The sequence below is a fragment of the Gavialis gangeticus genome, unplaced genomic scaffold (assembly GCF_001723915.1).
Source record: "Gavialis gangeticus isolate Ggan-Ray unplaced genomic scaffold, GavGan_comp1, whole genome shotgun sequence".
Taxonomy (NCBI): Eukaryota; Metazoa; Chordata; order Crocodylia; family Gavialidae; genus Gavialis; species Gavialis gangeticus.
Genome location: NW_017729030.1, coordinates 41,772,776 through 41,784,625, shown reverse-complemented (window position 1 = coordinate 41,784,625; position 11,850 = coordinate 41,772,776).

Sequence of the window (11,850 nt, the reverse complement as noted above, 5' to 3'; positions counted from 1 at the left end):
GGGACCATGACAGCTGGAAGGCTATGGAGGGATAGGAAAGATGAAAATGGTTTGGGTTGCCACATCTGGGAACTGGGGCTAACAATGAGAAAAGGGAAAGGAAGGCAAAATATCAGGGAATAGTGAGTGACAGGGGGACAGAAATGACAGATGCTGATTTTAGTGAAATAGTTATAGGGCAAACAAAAGAAGAGTCTGAAACACGCATCCCCTGGGGAAATGCACTAGGTTACCCAGTTCAGGGGAGATTTTCCATCTAATCTGTTCTTTGATTTCTGTAAACCCATCAGCTCCACTGCAAGTGCCCTTTGCAGCAGTGGAGTTTGTGTGTTGTTTGTCTTTTAAAGGGGAGGTGTACATTGTTTATCCTAACCCTTTACACTCTGCACTTTCAGCCCCAGCCAGGCTGGGAGTCTGGAAAACCATTTTTGGATCATTACTGTGGGCATGAAAGCTACTAGATTTTTGGGCCAGCCACCGGTGCAAGATGCACTGATATTTTCCTCCTTCCTCTGATCATGAAGATATCCATTGCTAACTTTAGGATTTTTTTTCTGGGGGAGGGCGGGGGGTTAAATTGTGTATTTTTATGAAAATTGGCAATGCACTAGAGATTACTACAAGTAATTTCTTTCTCTGATTCCTAATGGGATAGGCACTACATCATGTACTTATTGTTCAGACATGTTCAAGAAATTTATCTGTTCCTCCATCTCAGCGACAGAGAGGAAGTGCTGTGCTGATTTTGTACTTGGCAGGTAGTATAGGACATAAGGCTTTATGCATTGCATTATTGCTGCTGGCAGAGCAGAGCCAAAAAGATGGATGATTTGTTTGTATGATTGCCTCCCCTTCATTTCTTTCCCCTCCCCTCACCTTCTTTGTGCTTCCCACCCCAACCCCTCTGGATATACATGAACTTAAGCTTCTTTTCTGGTTGAAAAATTTCCAGTACTGTAAATGAACATTTCCTAAAATGTGATGCATGGAGGCTTCAAAACAGTCTGACTGTTTTTTTGATAAGTTCTGAATATTTCTGATTATGCAGTGGGTGTATTGGTAGAGCACATATTTTATCAGTGAAAAGTATGGGTTCACACCTTTTTAAATGTTATCTGGACAAGAATTCCTCTCCCTACCCTACTTTATCACAAACTCTATTGCCCCTGTTAGGGCCCCTATTGCCCCGGTAGGGCCATGTTTACTTCATCACTTACAAGCCTGCTTTTTTTCTCACTGGGCATTTCTGAAATTTATGCTTGCAAAAATGCTGAATCTTAAAACTTCTGCAGTATAACACTCTACACTTCTTAATATATATTAATGCCACATTGTTTCAAGTTGCCTCCTCTGCTCTTCTGCAGTGTTTTCTTCATTTTGTGTCTGTCATGTATTACAAAAGCACAGGATCACCCACTTGAGTCTTTGTAGGTACTGTAGGAATGAAGGAGAAATTTTCTAATAGTTAACTCCACTTCATTACCTCCTACAACATTCATCACTTTTAATCATTGCAAAGGTGTTTAATTGTCCTTGGGTTGTGCTAGTTTAGTGCTTCTGTAACTTTTCTCCTTTTCTGGTGGTCACTTGGGTGCAGCTTTTGGGTATCTCTAGACACAATTGTTATCTGTGATTCCAACTTATAGCCTACAATAGACAAAAATCTTTGGTGGGTGAATGCATGGTGGAGATGTAAAACTGTCACAATGTCTTATGCTTCCATCCTCTCAAGACTGTCTTTTCAGTATTGGGGGGGCGGGGTGTAAAGTATAGGATGACTTGTGGCTCTAAACCTGCTCATATTCACATCAGTGGGAGCTTAGCATCTAGTTGTAGTTCTTGGCCCTATTGAATTTAAAATAACCTTATTAAATTCTACATTAGTGGAAGGTACCATTTGCCACAAAAAGGAGTCAGGATCCCCTGGGGAATTCATCGGAGCAGTGGTTTTTAGCATTTGTTTTCATTAGCAGATGCCTTTGGATATTTCAAATGGAGGCATGTACCCCTTTGAATGGGAATTGTGGGTATTCACATACTTTTGATCATAGTCATCTTTTGCAGACCCCTTAGACATAGTCTGTGGACCCCCAGGGGATCATGGACCACAGGTTAAAAATCGGTGTGTTAGATGACTGAATACAGGAAGGATTTTTCCAGCTTTGTGTTCTTTGATTTCTTTTGTAACAAATAGTAAATTTTGTACTAGTGGCTATAGGTCAGGAACCTTTTACAGGTGACTGTTTCTCGTTGTCTTCTTCCCAGTCACTTTACTGTGCACATTAGTTTCTTTGGATTTCATGCCTGTTTCTACAGACAGCTGTTCTGTTTTGGGTTCAAGAAGGGGTAGAGTTTTCTGATGTATCCTGCAATCTACTGGTGATCTGTGGAGCTTGGTATTTTGCACCTATGGTTGTTCAAACTGAGTGCCAGTATCAAGCTGTTGCAATACAAGCATAATTTTCTTGTAAGCTGGAATGATGTTTTATGATGCTCTCAGTTTCTCCAGTTATGTGTATTCACTGACTAGACCATTTCTACCCTGCCTCATTTCCTGCAATTAGCATTGTGGCCTTTAGTTGAAGGAAATCGCACATGGTTTGTCTTTGTTTCTTCTTATTCACATGGTAAATGGGCACCTTATACCAGTGTTTGTCAGCCAGGGCTCTGGGGCACCGTGGGGTGCTACAAGATCCTTTGAAGGGTGCCAGGTGTGAGGAGATAAGCAAATAAGGGGAGGCTCACGCTCTGATTCTCCCTGTCCACCCACACTGCCTAGCTCGTCAGCAAAGGTAGGCACTGTATATCAGTTAGTTTTTTAAAATGGGGTGCCTCTCAATTCACAAAAGTTATGGAGGAGTGCCTTGAGTTTGTGGGGTGTCTTTTAAGCTAAAAAGGTTGAGAATCATTGCCATATCCCCATGAGTTTTCAAGAACATAAGAGTATTGCAGAACACTTAATTTGGTTGCTGATTCTACAACAAAATTTGGTGGACAGGATCCTAGAGATTTAAAAGTATCCATTTGATAGAACTAAAAAAATATCTGAAAGGCCTTTTTTGGTAGCAGGACTGAAGTACAGAAAGCTCAACAGATGGTAGGTGTTTTATGAGTGATTTGCTAGCAAGTAACCACTGCAGTCTAATGTCTCCTTAGCTATAGTTTCTTAGGTGCCCATCTACTCAGTCTTTGCCTAAATCCTAGTAAACCATCATATCATTAATGGAAGACTGAGAAACAAAATTACAGGAAAACTTGTTGCAAATGATGTTTTGTGTCTGAGGAATATATTGTGCTTTAATCTGGAGAATATTCTTTAGACATTTTGCCATTAGATTTTTGAAAAAGATGCCTGCTGCACTTAATTACTCTCTTCGCTGGAGAGCAGAGGGTCATGGTGTTGCTGTAGCTGTTAATAGAAAATGGTCATCTGCAAACTTTGAATCTTTCTAGCAGACGCGTGTGAAATTGGGCTCTTAATTTTTGCTGGTCTTGAAATGAGGTGAAATGAGAGCCTTGAAAGCAAGGCAGGGAGAAATCTCAGGCCCAAATCCTGCAAGCTGCTCTGCTGGAGTCTGCTGATGTTGAACAGCATACAGTATTAGGTCCTAATTCTTTAGCATAATACCAGTTTAAATAAACAAGCATTTCTGTTGACTGGATCATCCTGATCAGAAGCAGTTTGTTATTTTGCAAATACCAGAGCTTTCTAAAGAAAACCACTTCAATATCCTCTAGTGAAGGGAATAGGTAAATTGGCTATAAAATTCCACCATCTGGAGACAATCTGGAAAACTGGTCTTTAAAAAAGAATAATAATTAAAAAACCTGTTGTCTATTTTTCAACTCCTGCAGTTGTTCTCAATGGAACTGAGACTAGAGTATGGCAAAGTCTTTAATTGAATTCTTCTCCCTGTATACTTGGTATGATGCACTTGGTATTTGTGTGTGATTTGCGATATTACAGGAGACAAACCTAACTGTACCATATTTCCATGAAAGGTCATATAACTCCTAGAAATGCGTAGAAGGGGGAGGGGGAGAATTTTGAGTGATATATATTTAACTGCACAAGCCAAAAAGCTAAATGAAGTATAATGAAAAAAATGGTGTTGAGTACTCTAAGTATCAGTTTTTAAAAAAAAAAAAATCTTACATCCACAGTGTTATCAAATCAAAATTTGTCCCATGCCTAAATGGTCTGAGTTTCTTTCTACGATTATATTTTTGTTTTTAAATATTCATTATCTAGAATCTGGTGTAACAGGTGAAAAACAATACAGTACACAATGAATTGTCTAGTTTACTATTGAAGCTAAATGACCAGATGGCCCCAGTCAGATTTCTGATTTTATATGTGCAGTTTTTTTTTTCACTTGACTATGCCCACACATAATTACCATGTTGTAATTTGTATCCTGGTAAGCTGAGTGTTTCTTATTTGTACATGACAAGTTGGGGTCCACACATGCTTTGCCTAGGGTCTGACTCCTGGATGATTAATAACTGGCTCAAACAGAATCTGTGCAAGAGTGAAATGATGCTAAATGGAAGAAGGATGTTCTTCAAAAGAGTAGCTGAACAATGCCTTTCCTTTCCTTCAGACACCTCACCCCCACGCTTTCTGTTAAGGTGGTGTGAAGCCACATAACTGAGTTCACATAGTTACTAAAATGTACTTTTCTTTCACCCCGCAGCCTGTAACATCTACTTTTCCACAAAACAGCAATCTGATTGAAGCAATCAATCCATGCATTTGATCTAGATTACTGTAATGAAATGAGTGTGGTACCCAGGTAGAATACAGCTGCTCATCTCTTCAGTGGGATGTGTCTTTGAAGATATACTCTTCTTCCATAGTGCCTCAGTTGGCTCAGTCCACTTTTGTTCCCTGTCTATGGCATTTTTTTCAGTACTTCAAAGCCCTCAGTTGCTCAGGAACATGGTTGCAGCAGAGCTCAAATCTCCATGGATGATTCACAAGCAAATCTGTACTTCTTTGGGACTCTCATCTCACAAAGATCAGGACAGAGTAAATGAGACTGAGATAATGTGCTATCAGATGAAGGGATTTGACCGTGGAACAAACTTTCCTGTGTAATGAGAATAACTCCTGGCTTTGGACCGTCTTTAGGGCCTGGTACAAGGCTCATTTCTGATACAACTCTTGTGCCATAATTGCTCTAAATAAGGCCAACTCCAAGCACCTGTAACCTGGGTAGGAAGAAAAATTCTTTTTGCACTTCACTGGGGAACCTATTTGTGGATCAGATTTACCAGCAGAGCACTTTGCGTTCATTATCTTAGGCCTTTTCCAGCCAAGGCTTCAATAAATACTGAACAGAACATGACAAAATAATGCAAAATTAGGATCTGGGTTGAGACCAGCCAAACATGTTTTTAAACCTTCTTACAGATACATTTTATAACAGTCTGCTTTAAAAGGAATGATGATTTCTTGTGGGTTATTTACAAGCGAGAGCCGTTCTGCGGAGTGTCCTGGATACTTAGCAGGGTTAGGTTGCTAATTGCCTTGTAAAGAGGAGGGTTTCCAAAGTATATAAGATATACAGCAGTTAAAGTCGCACCCTAGGGGGTGCGTCTACACGAGATGCTAGGGCACAGTAGCGTTTCCAGGCCCCAATCGTGATGCGACACTACTGCGCAGTAGTAACGAGGTACTACACAGTAGTTCATTGCTACTGCGCAGTAGCACTGGGGGAAAAAACCATGCAGCAATGGTACTGTGTAGTAATAGCAGTTACTGCATAGTCATTTAGTACTTGTTTATGCAAGTACTAAATAACTGCCCAGTAACAACTGCATAGTCCACCATACATGTAGATGTAGCCCTTTTAAGTAAAAGTATTAGCAAACAGCCAAGTAGCTTCTTAAATTGGCAACCAGCTGCTTGGGTTGTGGATCACCTGGACGTGAATGTTTTGGGTTCTGCTGTCCTTTCCTCCTTAGCACCTTTCCTTCAGAGACCTATAAGGCAATGCCTACCTGGCAAACTTACTGTGCCCAGCAGTGATACTAGAGTGCTCTGAACAGATGTCTCTTAAACCATAAACAGTGCCGCTGCACCCATGTGGCTTTTGGGTGGGCTAATTAAAACTGCAGAATGACTGTGCCATTTGTTCATCCACAGTGCTGTGCCTACATGACTATAATGTGTCTAGCTCAGTAGGCAACCTTAGTGGAGCAGTGTGGCATATTTGAAAGTGCCATTGATGACGATTTTGCGTCATGGTTTAAGTGTTTTACAGAGGTATTGTTATCCCAGCTTTGAGAGGGAGAAGTTGGGTACCACAAGGTCATCCAGCAGGAGAGCAGTGAAGAAGAGACTAGGATTCCTGGCTTGAAGTTCAGTGCCCTGTCTCCTGGCACACCCCAGTTAGTAAGAAGGAAATGTTCTCTCTTTCTGAATGCTGGACGCAGGCGGCTTTCTGAGAATTCATCTGTCTCTTGTCCATAGGGTTAAAACTTTTCCCCTTCCTGAAGTTTGATCCTTTTTTTTTTCTTTCCTGTTTTTTTAAAGCAATAAAATTAATAATATGACAACCTGGGCTTTTCAGACTGTAATCTAATGCCAGTCAGACCATCGCTTAAGACCTCTCTGTTTCAGATCCAGAATCACTTTGTGAGAGCAGGCTGCAGGGATTAGCTGTTGTCCCCCTTTCTAGTAGTCCCTCTATCTGTATACCCAGTCTTGAAATGATGAAATAATCTGTAGGTACGTAACTTGTTTGGAATGCTTAGAGGACCTTATATGCTTGACACAAATGTCTTTTGGTAGGCTGCTGGGCTGTATTTGCATTTTGCATAAATTGACACCCTTCAGTTGAAGCCAACTGATTGACATCATCTGGAAATCTGGTCCCATGCGTTTGAACTATGACCTGGAGCTGGAAGGAGTTTAAATTGTTACAGAATGATGAAAGAACTAAGCAATATGCTCCGGTGTAGGTGGGGTAATGAGAACGAAGCTGTTATATACAATTCAGTCAGGATGAAAAATAGGCAAGTACTTGAAGCGTGAAATTTTTAGTTGATTGATTGATTTATTTTAAAGATAAGGGTTGGCTGTGGGCCAGATATGAATAGCTCTGAGCTCTCAGGGCTTTAAGATAAAATCCAGGGATGAATCCAGACCTGCTTTTGGATATAGCCCCTAAATGAATTGAAACACCAAGTCGCAGAATGCTGATAAGCGGGAGAAGGGTATTTTGCAATCCATATCTGTATTTTGTTTAAATCCATCTTTTAATATTTTTTTCTGACTGTCAGTATTGAAAGAAAACAGTCTGGGAGTTACAGGATTATATTTTTCCCCCCTGGAGGTTAATAGGAAACAATATTAATGAAAAGAAAAAGGAAGTTTTCTCCATTTGTGTTGATGAATCTTTTTAAGCTGGGGAAAACAGCTGACTAGGACCCTTTGGCATAGAAAATGAAAACCTTTTATAAGTCATACGTTATGTCTTTACAAGTGATCAACAAGAGAGCCCTAGCAGACAGACCTGTAACAATACCATTCCAGTTATATACTTTTTTCATAGTAAATCATTTGAGTAATTTTGCTTTCCAATTATAGCCTAAATTTTATCCCATATGGGAAAGGGGCTGCTGATGATACAGCACATCAACAGTACCATTATTTTCAGGGCTGTAAGTGTCCGGTTCTACTCTCACAACCAAGATTAAAGGGTGATCTAAAATAAAATGCATTTTTTTTCTGGTAGTTGAATGCCTGTCAGACCCCAGCATTGATTTCCTGGAGCTTTGCTCTTCAGTAAATATCTTTTGAGTGAGCCTCAGGATTTTAAAAGCTATATGAAACATTCCTTATTTCAGATGTCTCTAAGGGTGATGGCTTAATTTATCAGCGGGAACCTTCCACCACACAAACATAAGAAACCCTTTGTCTGTTTTTGTAATCGGTGCATAGTTCATCTATTTGGATAAGTTGCCACAATGATTGCCAGTAAACCAGATTAAATCAGACAACTGTTGTATGCATATCAGCTTTTAGTCCAGAGGATAAATATGAAACAAGCTACAGAAATCTGATCAAAAGTATTGGAACGAAGGGATGATTCTGAGCTGCTTCATGACTGCTTAAAAGGATTTTTCTTACAACTCTAGGGGGCAGCATTGCACCTTGATTGGAAAGTGGCTTGAGCTTCAGCCATTCTTCAGTAGAAAATATGGGGGGAAAAAAGTCAGGAAAGCTAAAAACCAGAATATTGGTCAGGATAAAAAAAAAAAAAGCTTTTGTTACAGTGTGCAGACATTGATGGTCATGGTGCATAGGGTTTAATATTAAAGCATTAAGGTACTTCAGGGCATGTTTTACTGGTCCATTAGTATACACCTTGGGTGGTGGAAAATTTAATATTTTTTTCTCTTCTGCTTCTGGATCTCTTGCATATTCTGCTGCCCTCCCGCCCTCTTCTGTTTCCTGAAGCTCCTAACAGGCAGCTGGAGTGTTTTAAAAATCTGCTTAAAAAAGGCTAAATTGGGAAGTGTACCTTACTTGTACACTTTTATAACTGTAACAGGCATGAAAGCGATGCTGTCTGTGAAGACCTGTGGGAGGGAAGGTCAAGGCTGCAGTGTGGAGTCTGAATGGCGGTGCTCCTCCCCCTGACCTCTCCCTACTTTGCTTCATAGTGCCACTCAAGATGCCTCTTAACTATATACATCTGATTTAGTTATTTTCCCTAAGGAAAGTACAAGTCACAAAATGTCTCCAGTGCCAGGTTAGAGCTGTGGGAAGTTTGAGGGAAGAGCCAGTGGTGGGTTTCTTAAATTCTGCTGCTGGCCTTTGCTCTCAGCAGCAAATACTTCCCCGATGGCCAAGAGCTTAGATTATTCACTTTTTATTAATTCAGGTATTAATGCAAAGCAGATTTAAGGCAGAAGTAATTCTAATACTAGAAAAGAATAAATTAAGAGCTGTTTGATTAGGAAATTAATACAATTCAGGGATAAACACATCTATTGACTCCCATCTCATCCTCTCTTAAACAGAATGGGTGTCACACTTATTGTAAATCTGCTTATCCGGTGATGAAGCTGATGCTGTGTTCCTGGAGGAGTTGGCTATGAATTTTGAAATTAAAATTATTAGGGAATCCATGGCTAGGTCTGAGCCTCAAAGAGACCCAACTTCATATGATATCTACCTTTACATTATCATGCAGAAGACATAACAATTTCACCTTCTGCCTATCTGTGTTCTTGTTTTGATTCATGACTTGAGCTGTAGTTCAGACCCATCCCTAATTTTCATTGGGCTTTAAACTGGTAACACATTAGCATGAAGGCCTCAGGATACTGAGTGTAGTAGGTCTTAATACTGCTCACCTCTGCCTTGGGAAGGGCAGGTAAGAGGGTTTAGAGCATGTGGCTGTATCTGTGATTTCAGTTTCTTTTTTTTCTTTTTGTCATCAAGTCCCTGGTATTTCTGATCATTATAGTCTCAGCTAGAGCTGGTGAGGAATTTTTTGGGCAACTTTTTGTCAAAATGTGCTAATTGATTATAATCAAACACTTTCATAAGAATGTTCCAGGTTTGATTATGCTTTCACTGGGAAAGTGCTCTCTAATTCATGGTGGATTTTTGAAACCCGTGTGCAAGAAAGACGGCAGAGTACTAAATAAGACAGTGGTCTTGGGACATGGGAAACTGAAGCTAAAGTCCCTTTTTTCTGCCTGTTTGAATATCAGGCCTTGAACATGAGTATCCCACACCGCAGGTGAGACTCTAACACTAGACTATGGCTGTTATGAAGAATCCTGTGTCAAACAAAATCAAACCCCAAGTGAAATAATTTCTGTAGTAGGAATCTTTTAAATTTTTTTTTGGAGGAAAGGGGGAGTTGTTTCTTTTCAGGCTCTACTATGTATTTGTGTGTGTTCATCTGTGTGCACACATGCATGCACATGGCTCTCCTCCGCTCCTACTAATCCCCTTGATGTTTTATTTGAATGGCATACAGCCTGGTATACCTCAGGTGTATTGAAGGCATCTTTATAATATGGACCTCATTTTATCATAAACCTTTTGTCTGTCACAGTCATGATGCCAGCTTTCATCCTAAGCACACCACTAGATTCATTGTCTATAGCCAAGCTCTGTTACAACCTGATCTACTCTGACCCCACTGACCAGGATGAACACCTTATCTAGAGCTGGGATTCTTACAATTACAATACAATCCCCAAACCTTAACAACTCAGACTGACAAAGCTAGACTTGACCTCACTCCAGCCTGCTACAATACCAACCCCAGGACAAAGACAACAGAATCCCTCTGGCACTCACTTACAGCCCACAGCTTGAACACAAAGGACACATCATTAATGATCTCCAACCTCTCTTGGAAAAGGATTACCATCTGAAGGTAGCCTTTGAGGACAAACGTGTCCTTGCTGACAGACACCCCCCAACCTCAAATGGCGTCTCTCAAACAACAAACTAATGAACTCCCATGCTCACTGAAGCACCAGGCCTTGCAATGGATCCAAATGCCCTCTGTGTCTCCACATCAATACAAACCACACCATCAGTGGAACTAATAACAATAAGTACAACATCCAAGTTTCATTTACCTGCATCTCTACCAATATTATGTACACCACCACCTGCTTATGATGCCCTTCTGCTGTCTACGCCAGACAGGAAGGGAAATCTACAGGTAAGAATGAATGAACTGTAGAAAGACACAAAACCCTGTGGCAGAACTCTTCAACCTCCCTGAACACTCCCTCGCTGACCTCAGGATTGCTGTTCCCAGGCAAAACTATTTAAAAAACAGTTTGACTGGGAAAATGTGGAACAAGGAATCATCCACAGCCTGGATGCGGTTTAAATATGGCTTAAACAGGGACTATGGATTCTTACCTTGTTACCTGGATTCACTTCTGTGACCCCTTTTGTTCCTATGGGTTTAGCAGTTGTTTGCTTTTCTCTCCAAGCATTGCCCCATCTCCGTCTCCCTCCTCCCCCACTTATCTTTTGTATTCTAATTTTTCTCTCCTTTTGCTCTTTCTGCCCATCCCTTCACAGCATCTGGTGGAGTAACCTTTAGTTCACGGAAGCTTGTGCTCTCTCATATATATCTTAAGGTCTTGTTACAGATTTACTTTTAAAATGCTAGATTGTCCACATGTTAACACCTGAAACTAGTTTTAAGCACTTTTTAGATGGCTTAAAGTTATGCCACTCTAGCCTAGGTTTATTTTTGACCTGGGTCACCCATTCCAGGCTACATGTTAGTGTAAACATTAGCTTCCCTCTACTCCACTGGCCCAGAGGGGCAGGATGGAGCCCCATGGGGTGGGGGATAAGGGGAAAGCCTGAATGAGGGGGTGGGTTTTATTTTTCAGTTCCTCCAGGCCCCTACTTGCCTGAACATGTGACTGCTCCAAACTCAAGCTAGCACTAATACTGATCAGCTGCACAAATGTTGATTAATGTAACAAGGCCCTTATTTAGGTATTTTGTAAAGGTACATATCTATCCTGCCTTCTGAAGACCTTGTTACATGGTAAATTTAGGCAGCTTCTGGTGCTCTTAATTCCTTGATTGACTGTACATTAGCACCTTTATGTGGCATAAAGCATTTGTTATTTGGCTTAACATGAATGACGTGTGCCCCTGGCAGCTGGGAGGGCATGGCGATGGCGGGAGTGCAGCAGCGGCAGGAGCAGTGGGAGCATGGTGGTGGTAAGCAGAGGAGCTCTTGCAGATGCTGCCAGCGCTGTTGGCAGTCATGGCGGGGGGGGGGGGGGGGGGGAGCACCAAGCAAGGGTCAGCAACCACCCGCAGCTGCCACCGGC